The sequence below is a fragment of the Platalea leucorodia genome, assembly GCF_965183815.1.
Source record: "Platalea leucorodia genome assembly, chromosome: 3".
Lineage (NCBI taxonomy): Eukaryota > Metazoa > Chordata > Aves > Pelecaniformes > Threskiornithidae > Platalea > Platalea leucorodia.
Window position 1 is genome coordinate 59,817,370 of NC_138825.1, and position 13,104 is coordinate 59,830,473.

Genomic DNA, 13,104 nt, shown 5'->3' on the forward strand with positions numbered 1-13,104 from the left:
GTTTGTTTTTTGGTTTTTTGTTTTGTTTTGGTTTGGTTTTTTTTAGCTTTAGGAATTCCATACTTGCACAGAACAATCTGGTGAGGAAGAGGCTTTTTTTCTGTGCCGTTTTCGAAGGATTTCAGTAGATTCTGGTTTAGAATGCTGCTGCCAGGAGTTATTTGCTCCAAACCCCAAGCATCAGTAATGAGTTTGACATGTTAATTCTGCTGCTATTACTACCGAAGTGTAGAAGTGGGCATGATAGTGATACTTGGGCTAGGTTGATCTTTTGGTTAGCAGATTATTTTGGAGTAACATTTCTTAGTTTTCTGAGCTCTATGCATTCTGCTGTGGGAGAAACTGCACAAATTAATATACTTTGTAAAGACACTGCAGCTACTTGCATTTTTGATGGTCTTATTTCACCGTAATGGACAAAGTACTCCTTAGCCTTGCCTCTGTGTGCCCATCTTGGTTTGGGGATTTTCTTGTTTGTTTGTAGTAAAACAGCATGAGTTTAAACCAACTAGAATATGTTATAAATTATGAAAACCGTTTTATAAACTATGTGACCTCTGGCTTGGACTAATGTATCGTAAACATATAGGGCATTTCCTGCAGTTCACTGGGTATGTATTCATTTCCAGTTAGCAGAGGAATCCCTCTGAAGAGTTTACCGTATCGAGACAGCAAATGTGTGTGTGAAATCTGGTGGGTCGTTGTATATTTTACCTCTGGCATATGGCACTATTGTCAACCCCTGAAAACAGGACAATAAACATCTTGGTAGCATTTTAAAGTTATCTCTTGAGCAGCTGGGAGAGTATATATGCTACATATTCTTTATGTGACGTTTGAGACATGCATGTCTTAGGAGAAGCTATGGAACCTGGTGTGAGAAGACACCCATTTGCTTTGAACTAGTATTAATTTGACAGTTTTTTCAGGAAACCTTTTTTAAAAAGACTAGTTTCTCTGAACAGGTCTCAAAAATTAATGCTAGCGATTACCTTAAAAACAGTAGCTACTGTGGACATTGAACTGTTTTGGCACCAATTACTTATTTTAAAAAGCAGTGATATTAAAAGGAACTTTTTAACCGCTCAGTTTTTCATGAACAGTGTTTATTAGGGTAGAGAGAAGTAAAGTTATTTATCAACTAATGTTCTACTAATTTGCCTGTGGTTTTTCTTAAACAATTGTCCTACTTTTAATCCATGCTCTGTCCTACCTCCATCATCATGATATCTAAGCAGAGTATTGGGTATTATCTGTGTCCCTGAGTGTTTGGTATATTTAGTAGCTCATTATTATTCTAGGTATGAGTAAGCTGGTAGTATTAACAGTGGATGTTAACCATTTTGGCAACATACCTTAAACTCTGAGTTGGTCCCAAATGCTGTTACTGAGACACTCCATTACTGAAAAGCTTTGATACATAGCCAAAGAGCACTTCATATACTCAAAAACCCTGCCGCTTGGATTTGGAGGGGAATGGGAGGTATTATAATTTTGTATTTTGTTTTGGTTTTGGTCTGAGGGGTGTTTTTGTGGGTTTTTTGGTTGGTTTTTCAAAAAAAAAAAAAATCCAACTGCAACCCTTCGTATGTGGCAACAACGCTTTTTTTGGTAGTGTGAGCAAACTCCGCATCATCTTACTTCCAAGGAAAATGTCTTAGAAATTAGGAACAATCCATACATTCAAAGTATGGTGAACATGATAAATGCTTTAATGTAACTCTTTTTGGGGTATGGATGGCTTGACCATATAAACACATCGGGGTTTTTTGTTGTTGTTTCTTGTTTTTTTCCTGGAGCAAGAGTTCTGTATTCAGTTTTGAACTGCTTATGAAAACCCGTGATCATGATCCCTTGTTTAGTATTCCTAGTTACAGTGTCATTTTGGGATGCTAAATATGGCTTCTTAAGCTTATTTTCAAGATAATGCTGTTCTTGAGGGTAGTCAGTTGTCTTTGTACAGTGAAGCTTGAAATGATAGCAGTGGTGTTACGCTTTTAATAAAATTTGGTTATGTTTTGTTTCATGGTATTCTGGTATTTATACAATTTGCCCGTTATCTTTTTATTTCTTAAGGGCATTGTGTAAAATCACAGCAGCTACATAGCAAGCTTATACAAGTGTCTAAAAACAACAAAAGAGATGTAATACTAAATGGTGAATGGTGTTCTCTGATGTGGCTTTGAAAAAAGAGTTTCCCTTTGATGGATTTGAAGAGGAGCTGGCCACTTTCTGCAGCACTGAATGCTGGCTTGTGTCATCCTTTGGGGGAGTTTTTTCAGCAGGTTTGTGTCACAGTAAGCGCAGCTAAACAGCTCAATAGTTGTTCCGTTTCCTTCACACATTGTATATAAAAGTCCTGGCATGAATGTTCCCATAAAGTTCAAAGCGGACAAATTTGTAATGTGGGTTGGTAACAAATGGCTACAAACAAAATATGGCTTTATTAGCTACTTCTAATGGCCTGTCAGATTCTATACAATGCTTGCTTTCCTTCTCCTAACTGCTCTGATATCTGGAGGGTTTGACCTGTGGGTCTCTGACCATGTGGAGTCACTGAGAGCCCAAATGAAAAGTTGCAGAGAGTAGTGCTCCGAGCACTTTTGTCGGGGTCACAATTAGAAGGAAATCTCAAGCTTTTGAGAAAAGATGGGAGTTGGGTACTCTGTGAAGGAAAGGAAGTCATAAACAGAAACTGTTCCCTATTAGAGTGCAGGAATAAAGGGGGAGAAGCCTGAATGAAATTGTCTGGAGAACAGCTACTACAGAATGTGTTTGTTGAGACTTAAGGGATAATAGCAAAATACACATTTCGGCTATTGTGAGAAAGCTAGAGCAGACTTACAGGAAGAAGCTTCCAAATGATGTATCTGCAAATTCGTTGTTGCAGTAAAGGAGCTTGTGTCAGCAGTAGGCTGTGTGTGTCTGTGAAGACTAATCTTTTATTTTGTCTTTAATGAGTAATTTTGTAAATGTTCACGTTGGATTGTGTTCATAGAATGAAGAGCAGAAAACATAAATGAATTTAATTTTTTTTATTGGCATGAGTATGACAGTAATTTCAGATAGGCATTGGTGGTTTTGCTGTTACTTTTTTTTTGTTTTAATAAGGTCCTTTTTTGCCCAGTGTCAGGTGTGCTTGTTTGAGGTATGAGGCCCAATGGCCTACCCAAGGTTGTCATGCTTTTGAAACACGGGTTTCTGCTAATTTTTTCTTGTTACAACCTACAGGTAAAGTTCTGTGGCTGCTTGAGGTGTTGTAAGCCAGGATGGCTGCAGTCCTGCTGTGTGCCCCACAGCATGCTGGCTGTGCCGTCCCATCTCTTCCACTGTCGGCCCTGGGATGGGCCGATGGATTTGACTTGGGGAGCTGAACCAGCTGAGAAATAACAACTCCTTATTTCTGGGCTAGCTTTTGACTGAATCACTCTGTAATTGCACGGGCATCGGTGGTACCTCAGAAGAGGAGATGGGAATCAGTAGCTGTGATGGGAAAGGGGACAGTAGGGACAGCTTTAATTTTAGCCGCATCCTAAAAGACTGTATGATCTTGCTGGAAGGGTTTAAGACTGACATGCTGTCAGCGGAGACATGGTGGCACAGCAGATCCCAGTGTTCGCAGTCGGGCCCTGCAGCAGTCACAGAGCCCCAAACAGACAGAAGACAGTTCACTTCTTTTTGTAAGGTAGGTTTTCTGCCAGTTTACATCCCTGGGTTGTTCAGTGCAGTCAGTGAGTGCAAGCCCAGAGGTGTGAGCATGCACGGCTGGAGGCTGCAGGGAAGGTGGGCTTCGGGCAGCCCTTAGCTGGATCGGCATAAACTCTAGGGAAATCCTGGCCTTAGTCTTACAACTTAGCTCGGCTTCATCTTGTGTTTACTGGAGGTCATGCAGTGTTGAAGGGGGAAGGTTGATTCTGGAGTTGAGGGAATGGGTGCTTTACTAGGTCAGTCAGAATTCGGAGTTCATGGATTAATTCTGTGACAGCCCTAATCATGATCAGAGTTGCGGGCACTACCATAATGTAAATATTAATTACCACTGGAGCCCCTCTGGTGAGGACAAACCAGTACTAAAGGAAAGGTAATGCAGTAACCCCCCCCCCCCCCCCCCCCCTCTCTCTTTTAATCCTTGTTGGATTCTTTGCAGCTAAGTGAATTAGAAAGCTTGGTATAAATGTAAGCGATATTTTCAAAAATCCAGAATACTGTTGCTGATTCGAGAAAAAAGGAGGGAAAAAAATCTGTAAATAGATTCTTGGTAATTCTTGGGAGGCAAATGCAGTTGCCAGTTGATAGATGCATCTGTAGTACACGATGGTAATTCTGTCCTGTAGTTATTCGCTTCTATTCATGTCTCCATCTGAAAGTAACTGTTTGGGAGTATGTTAAACCATGAACAAGAAGGAAATGTGAGTATGTAATACTTGTGAATTAAATTTTCCATTGTTTTTACATCAAGTAGGATAAGACTGGTGTGCCTCTTTCTCACTTTCCTTTCTTTTTTTCTGCAATGTTGTAAAATAACTGAATGATCTTGTTTTCCTTTGTTTGGGTCAAGAAATTTTAGCTGAAAATTGTTACTCTGTGAAAGAAGATTATTGACTCAACAAGCCTTCAATTTTCAATGAATAACACTCCCACCCTCTAGCTTCAGGAACATGTGGTGCATGCATTCTATTTTAAAGTACAGACTGTAATTTAAAACTGAGGCAGTTTGATGCCCCACTGAACTTTGTTTAAGCCTGAAATAAAAGGAAAAAAGCTTCAAGTTGCAAAGAAGTGACTAAGCTTTCTCAAAGGCTTTTCTTAGCCATTATGCACAGAGTTGGAAAAAGTTGCTATTTTTTCCAAGTCCATTTTAATTCTAGATCAAGTGCAGTTGCTAGTTTGGTTTCTTTCTTGTTCTCGCCATTCCACGTAATAAACCGGTAGCTAGAACATGTTTCGTATGACACGTATGTATAGAGATACCAAGTATATGTATTTCAGTATGTTTGTGAGGTGCAAAACATGCTCTGTTGTTGGTGCTGGTGCGCGTACAGAGTCTGTACGTGGCCTCCTGTTTGTGTCCTGGTGTCGGTCAGCACAGTGGGTCAAATCCAGCGCAAGCCACTGCAGCACCACTGACATCGGTGATGTTATCGGGGGGAATGAACTTAGTGTGTGTCATTGAAAATCTTAGCCTACCCGCTGTTCACGTGTGCTTTACGTTTGACTTCAGTGGAGCCAAGGGTTTCACGTCGGTGATCAAACTGATTCATTGTCGGAGAGTCAACTTGTACATTCATTTTAAGTCCCCTTTTTGGGGAAAAGTACAATTAAAGTAGTGCAGAGCAGCCCCGAGCATATGTTGTCCATGCAGGGTTAAACTGAAACATTGAAACCGAGATTGTTGATTCTTGACTTAAGTATTGTTGCTATTAAAATTAAAATTTGTGATGTGAAGAGAAGGTCCTGTTATTATTAATTTGTTTTGTGCTTTACAGGATTACTTGGTTTTGCTTGATAGATTGATCATATTTATTTAAAAACCAGTGTTAAGTTGTTATGGAAGTATAAAAACTAATTTCACTAAGTACTGTAAAAAAGATAGTTGGCTATTCCATCACCTTTTCTATTTTCAAAATGCTTCACTGTTACAACGTTTACAATATCCCTGTAATAACACAATTACTAATTTAGGATCTAAGAAAATTTACAAATGCAAAAAAATATTTAGTCTGATCTCTACATGAAATGTACATGGGAAACCTGCTAAGGGATTATAGATCTCAGTAGTGGGTAAGGTTGCAAAAACTTGTATTTAAATAGGCCAACGTTGTCCTAAGTGTAATATTAAAGTATTAGTAGCTTTTTTTTCCTGCAATTTTTTGTTGAAGCTATGAGGAGTTGCGTCAACATACTTTATACTTCCAAATACCAGGACAGTATTGGTGTCAATTCAAGAAACTAGATTTAATTTGGGTGGTTGAAGCTTTTTTTTTTTCTTTTTTTCTTTCCCCCCTCCAGTTGTTCCTTCTTCCAGACACTGCTGCCCCCATAGCTGAGGCAACTGAACCGCGCATGTGGTAGCCCCTGAACCACCAAAGCTTGCAGCTTGAAATGAGAGGCAAGCTGAAAGCCCCCAAGGTTACTTTAATATGCAAGGCCGTAAACTGTAGTAGTGCGGGTCCCTCTGCGTGCATGGCTCAGATGTATCTGCTGCAGGAGCAGTAACTGCACTAGCTGTCCTTTTAATCTGCCTCAATTTCCAAGCCAATGCCTTTAGGTTCTGTGTTTGGGAATCTAACTCTAAAACAGTAGGGTTTTTTGAATTTGGGGATCATTTTTATTTTTTGAACATTTTACACAACGTATGTATGTATATATAGTGTGTACAAAAGCATGCATGTCTTACCTGCTTGGGTATTTGTAAATTTTGAGTTGATAGCATACTATAAATTCCAAAGCTTAATATATTCACTGGTGCATGTCTTTGTTCATGCCTGTGTGAACATTGGGATTACGACGCAGAAAGTAAGACAAAAGAGTATTACTCACTTGAATACCATTTCAGGAAGTACCTGAGACACTGTAAATGTGTTTTCTTTCTTTTGTTTTTACCACAAGTATTCCTGTACGATAGGAATTTTTTTTTTTTCCAGAATGACTCCTTTACTTGTGCTCACCAGCCAGTGTGAAGCGTGACCTCAGCTTCATAACCTTGACTAAACACAGTAACTCATTCCGAACAGCAACATCTGAAGCCTAGGAGTAGATGCCTTTTCTTTTTCTTCTACCACCCATTCGTGTTTGCTGGGAATGTGTTGGCTTCTGGTGCTATTGCTGTGACTTTCATGTAAAAAAAAAAAAAAAAAAGAGTTAGCAGTCTTTGATGTGAAGCTCACTTCTGAGTGCTCCTGGTCAGCTTGCTGTTTCTGTGTAAGCAGATGTTTGTGCAGTCACGGTCAATAGTGTTAAGATTAGGCCAGGTTTCACAGTGCTTTGTCTGATTGTTTATGGTGTATCCATAATTGCTGGGGATTTTAGGTGCCATCGTAGTGCAAATGGGAAGTGTTTGTAATGTATTATTTGTTTTGTAGTACTACACTGGAATCCTGATAATGTCAGTCCTGTAGTGTGTGCAACTACTCACATGTTTTGCTTTATTTTTTTTGAAGTCTGAAACAGGTTTTTAAATTTCTCTCAAATGTGTTTTCTTGAAACCTAATGCCTTGTAATGCTTAAGCCTCTGAAACCTTCCTTCCTTTGCTGGAGCCATACATCTTAGATTCACTATGAAGCCTTCCCTTGAAGACAGCAATTCATGGTGGCTTTTTATAGAATCTGTGCTATACTGTGCTGTGTGTAAGAAGTGCTTCTGAAGTGTGTTACATGTAAATAGGCTTCCACTATCAATTTACCTTTAAAAAGAAAGTATATATACACGCACACACTCTAATGAGGGGGGGTTTCTGCAGTTCTCTTTGAAAGGCACTACACTTAAACTCGCTGTGTCAGTTTTCTTTAACGTCATGCAGATTATTCTGTGCCGTTTCCCACAAAATTCCAAACACAGTTCTGCTCCCACAGGACTTTATAAAGAGGGTCCTGTTTGAGTTGGCAATGTAATTTTGGGGGGTGAAGCATCATAGTGTGGTGAAATCAAGACAGAAAAGCTGATAACATCAGCAAAAGGCTACTTTTGGTTCCCAGTGTTCAGGCTTTTGATCTTTTTCCTTCTACGCAAACAATTGCCCATGACCCTTTTAATCATCTCAACCTGTGGAATGAGACTTACTGTGTTAAATTAGAATTAGGACCTGAATTTTGAGGCACATTTGAATAATTGCATTAGTATAGGAAAATATGCCATTCTGGATCATTTATTTCACATCGTAGTTAAGTGGCATGAATTTATAACTGAATGTGTGGTGTTGGGTTTATTTCCCTCCCCCGGTGGAAATTCACTTAATAGTTTGTCTTCCACCATACTATTGCAGTTATCGTTTTGGGAAGTAATATAGAGATAAGCGTACATGAGAGTTTATATGTTTGCGTGTAGTAATCCATTATGCATCAGTAAGCTTTAGTAAGGTTTGCTGAATACACAATAGTGGACCTAGTTAAGAGAACAAAGCTTGCTTCATGCCATAGCATAAGGTGTACACTCAGATGTACATTTATAGTATCATAGATGATGAATTTTGCCAATGTATTTTGCACAAAAGGTAATGAAAGAGATCTAGAACATTACGTTTGTTTCTTAAACTGCAAACTATACAATGGCCAGTGGTTGTTTTTGAAAAGTATGGAAATAAAGGAACTGGAAGTGATCTGAGATTTTTAGACTAACTTGTTAAAATAACTTAGCAAGATTGTATAGGTAGATAAAATGGTGTATGGATTAAGTATAGACATTGGCCCTAGTGAACTAATTCATTATGGCACGGGACATAATCCAAACTTATCTTTTGATTTTAGACTTTTATAGTGAATTGAAAGCCTTACCAGTTTTTTGTATACTGCTGCAGTGGAGATGGAAGAAAAACTCCAGATTATCTCTTTCTCTTATTTAATTTACAGACCATGTCAAGATTTTAATAATAGGGCTTAATGAAAGCTTCATAAAAACCTAATTTTTTCCATCCTGTTTATTGTATCATTAGATGCCTACATGAAAGTAGGAAAAAAGTAAAGTTGTTCAGTGCAATTTTCTTCAGGATTTATTGAAATAAGGCTGTAAAATTTTAGAATCTGTGTTTGGGGTTTTTGTAATAAGTAACATCTCATGGTTGTGGCTTCATTTGGATTCTCTCACAGTCCATTTTCTCTCCATCTTCATTCCTTTCCTTTGTTTTGCCTGTGCATTTAAAGAAGACTTAGGAAGACTGTATATACACACCACTGGTGCTTTTAAATGACTGCTGATTCTTCCTGCATGGCTCCTTAGACATTTTGCCCCATTGGAAATCACAGTTAACAGCCTTTTTGTTCCTATTCTGATGTGTGACGAAGTACAGGAGTTTTTTTGGCTCTGAAAGTCTTTGGCTGCTTCTGGCCACAGGGTTATTCCGGTGCTTAGACTGCAGCTCGGTGTGAGAGGGGCCATTCGGCCTACCTACAGAGCTGTCTTTCTCCTCTGCAAAGAAGCAGAGGTCAGATATCAGATCCTATGAAACGCTGAGAAATGCACCCATGCACATACTCACATATACGTAGAAACATTTTAGCTCTTTTATTTTTGCTGGTTAGAACCAGTGATTTCTAGTCCTTGCTTTTTAATGCCTATATTCACAGTAGTACAGGTCAGATTGAAGTCAATACTGTAAATCCTTTACCTTATTTTCACCAGAAAAACAAACTTTCCCTCCTGTATAATAATTTTGATCACTTGACCTCCATTTCCATGGAGATGTGATCAGAGGGCTAGAGTCAGCTAGCCATGCAGGCTAAGAACTATCTTTTGTCACTTACAGTGTGCGATGAAACTACAGATTTGAAGAGTAATTAAAGGACCTATAGACTGACACATTTCCCCTCACTACCCACATCCATTAAAAATGTAACTTGGAAACAAAACATGTGATCAGCTATGCAAAGGGTTTTTTTAAAAAAAATTGTTTATTTAAAAGAAAAACCGAACAACAAAAACCCCCAATCTCCTCCTTTAGTCTTTAACTTTTAAAATTATTACTTTTCCAGCAATCTAAGACATTCTGTATAGCCTTCTATGTATACTTGAATTTCCCACAGACTTCTGATTCCTGTGTGCTTAGTTTAGACGACATGGACTCAGTTTTCTCAAAAGCTGAATTTCGTAGCCCCCGGAACTCATACATTCATGATTAAGCAAGTGCAGACCGGGCTGCTAACGGTCCTCCAAGCTCAGCCTGGGGTTATTGGTTCAGGGTCACACACAGGATCCAGCTAGGGCTTCAGAGCAGTACGTACCTCCCAGCCTTATCAGGGAGAGCGACAAAAGCTAAGAGCAGGTGCTGGCCCGTGTTGCGCCTTGGGCCGGGAGAACGTGGTCCAGGGACGTGGCGTGGTGGCGTGTGCTGCTGCTCGCCCGGCAGCGCCTGCGGCCCGGCTGGCCGACGGGCTGGCCTGTAATCTTAGCCTGAAGCGTGTGCATGGGTGGTGCGGCCGTGTTCGCCGGCCCTCTGGTATGCTTTGTGCTGCTGTGCTTGGGGTTTAGGTCTCTCTGAACGCCGCTGGGCTCTGTCAGGTGGGAAGGTGCCTTTCTGGTAAGGGTACGAAAGCTCCTGGTTCTTTCATGACCTGGCAAGAGGGAAGCAAAGTGTCTCAATTTCTGCAGAACAGGGTTAGGTTTCCTTCAGACTAGGTAATAACCAAGTGATGGATGTAATGCCGTTTAGATTATATTTCTCTCTCTGTATATATTAACATAAAAAAAAAAATACTTCAAGGATCTGTCTTTACTGCAGCTCTTCTGTCTCCTCTTTAAGAGGCTCACAGGGCAACCCAACTTTAGTAAACCGAAAGGGAGTATATACCTTTTATCTTGGTTCTGGCACACGGCTGTGATGCTGTGGGAAACATGGCACCTAGGAGAACTGCACTCCCTCCCGAAGACTCGGTGAAGGGGCTTTAAAAAACAAAACGCATCTGCGCTCGAATTCGCGGCTTCCTGGGCGGCACACCGTACCGGCGGGCCGGCAGGGCCCGCTCTGCAGATTGATTTCTAAGTGGATATTTTTGTCACGCTTAATAAGAGCATATTGATGAGACAACGGTGTATAAGCTAAGTTAACGTCTGCTTTTTCTGCACTACTATTTCTCTTTACTGCCAGTATCCACATAGCAGCAAAACTTGAAAGCGAGCTTTCCCCTTCCCTGTGAGGGTTTTCTCCACTGCACCAATCTTGCAAGTATCCCTACTCTTTCCATGTAGGATGAAAAAGTGAAACCGACTTTGTTGTTGTTGGAATGACACTATAAAATTAAAAGCGCGTTGATTTAGCAGGCTGCGGTTCTCCCCGCTCCCGGCCGGGCGAAGGGGCTCGGCCGCCCCAGCCGCCCGCTCCCCGCTCGGAGCGGCGCCGGGCGGGGCAGCGGCCGGAGCTCTGCCGGGTGGTTCAGCGAGGCCGCGGGAGCGGGCACCCTCCCCGCACCCCGCGGACCTGGCGGAGGGGAGGGCCGGGCGCTGGGCGCCGTTCCCGCTGTTGCCGGGCGCGGAGCGAAGGCGGGCGGGCAGGGCCCCGCGCTCTGCGCCTTCCCTCAGCCCGGCGGCGGGGGGGGCTCCCCGGGGCCGGGCGGGCGGGCGGCGGTTCAGGCCGCCTCGAAACCGTCCTGGGCATTTTTATAATTGATCATCAGCTGACGCCGCCCGGGCAGAAAGCTCTCACCGCTCCCTCTGGCTGCTGGAAGTCTGAAATTACATCTTTGTCTTTGAAGTCGGGCGCACTGTTAGCGTCGCCATGGCGACGGGGCGGGTGTAATGGCCTCCGCCGAGCGGAGGCTGGTATTTAGCGCTGAGCGCGGCCCTGCACAAGGCCTCGCTCTCCAGAGCGGTTACTGAACTGTCCCCTGTTAGAAAATGTTTAAAAATTGCGTTTTTACGTGGCCTTACTAGATTAATAGTCATGGTTTATTTCGTTTTAACTGCAAGGATAAAAGCATTATTCCATTAAATGGGTAGCTTTTTTCCCCCTCCTTTGGTTTATGCATTATTAACACAAGCTTTCCTGTTTTGCTTGTAACATTTTATAGGCTCTTTCAAACATGTAGTCAGATTTGCTCTGTTGCTCTTTTCTTTTTCAGGACTTAACCCTTTCTCTGCTCGATCGTGCCTTCAAAAACTTGGAGGGAAGGCTTGAGCAGTTCAGGCTGCTTCCATTTAACATATTTAAAAACAACAAGGCTTTCTCTTTCTTTTTTTTTTTTTTTAACTATTTTTTGAAGAATTCTGCTTTTTTGAAGCATTCTACAAGGCAATGCAGATGGAGTCTGTTCTTGTCATTTAATTGAAGCAGATGCTGAAGTCAGCACACAGGAGCCTTGATAGGGTTGTGAAGGGTTCGAGTCGAGGAGGCATTTTGGTCCTGCGTTTTAATTCGTGTGCCCATGTTCTCTTGGGCCCTTAGTGTTGTTCACCCTACTCTGTACATGTAGCGTTTTGTTGGCAGCCTTCAAAAGAGAGGCACCTCATGGCTGAAGGACCGGGGACCAAAAAATCCAGAACAATCCTGGGGGCACAGTATTTACCCCCGTTGCCTTCCTCTTTAACACAGAGCCAGTGAAATACATCTAGACAAGTAGAAGTATTGTTATAAACACAAGCTGCAGGCTTTGTTTCACTTTTCCAGCACTCTAAAATATAGCTTTCATTTTAGTCTCTAGTAGGAGGCATATATCCAAGTGCAGTCAAGAGCTGTGGATACAGGGATTCAGTCGTCGCTGTCGACACAAATGGTCTATTTAAAAACGTGGAGGCTAAAAAGCAAACCTAGAATTCGCAATTCCCCCCAACCTCCCGCCCCTACTTTTTTTTTTTTTTTTTTTTTTTAAAAACTATGAATTTGTTGTTATGGAGTTCTTACTGGCACCTTGCTTTGTCCATCTGTATCTATCACAGATCCTGCTCTCCTAAACACTTCCAAGGACATCTCAGGAAAAGGCAAATGTTCCTCAGTTTTTGTCCTTTTTTTAATTGATTTCATTGATGTAAATGGTACCTCTTGTGGCATGGACTTTCACCTTCCGGACAGTGGACCGAAACTTTGAGATTTATGTCACCTATCCAGCTGGGCTGTAGACTGTGCTCAGGTCTCTGAGCAGGGAGGTTGTCTGTGCAGGGCTCCTGCTCTCCTGCCACGCATCCGTCTTCAGCACCGGGTGTCTCAAAGCTCTGCGTTTGTTCCTGCATACAACTGTTCACCTGTGTGACTTGCACAGACACCTTCGATAAATAGCACTGCTTCTAAAACTTGAGTGAAATACATTTCCTACCTCAGGGAGGCCCTGGGGTAGATGGAAGATGGATAGTCAACTCAGCTCCCTGACCACCTGAGACCAGCACAAGGCCCATCTCTGCTCTTGGTCAGCAGCAGCTGTGGGCCGTGTTGTGGCCCAACCTGGAGTTAGTGCATTGTAGTGTTG

The 13,104-nt window shown here is 41.8% G+C and overlaps 1 protein-coding gene across 8 annotated transcripts in view; it reads left to right on the top strand.

Moving 5' to 3' along the window:
• ARID1B (AT-rich interaction domain 1B) overlaps positions 1 to 13,104 on the top strand; it is a gene marked incomplete at its 5' end in the record, with an annotated part of 336,354 nt that overhangs the window by 102,832 nt on the left and 220,418 nt on the right. The gene's annotated exons all lie outside the window — the stretch shown is intronic.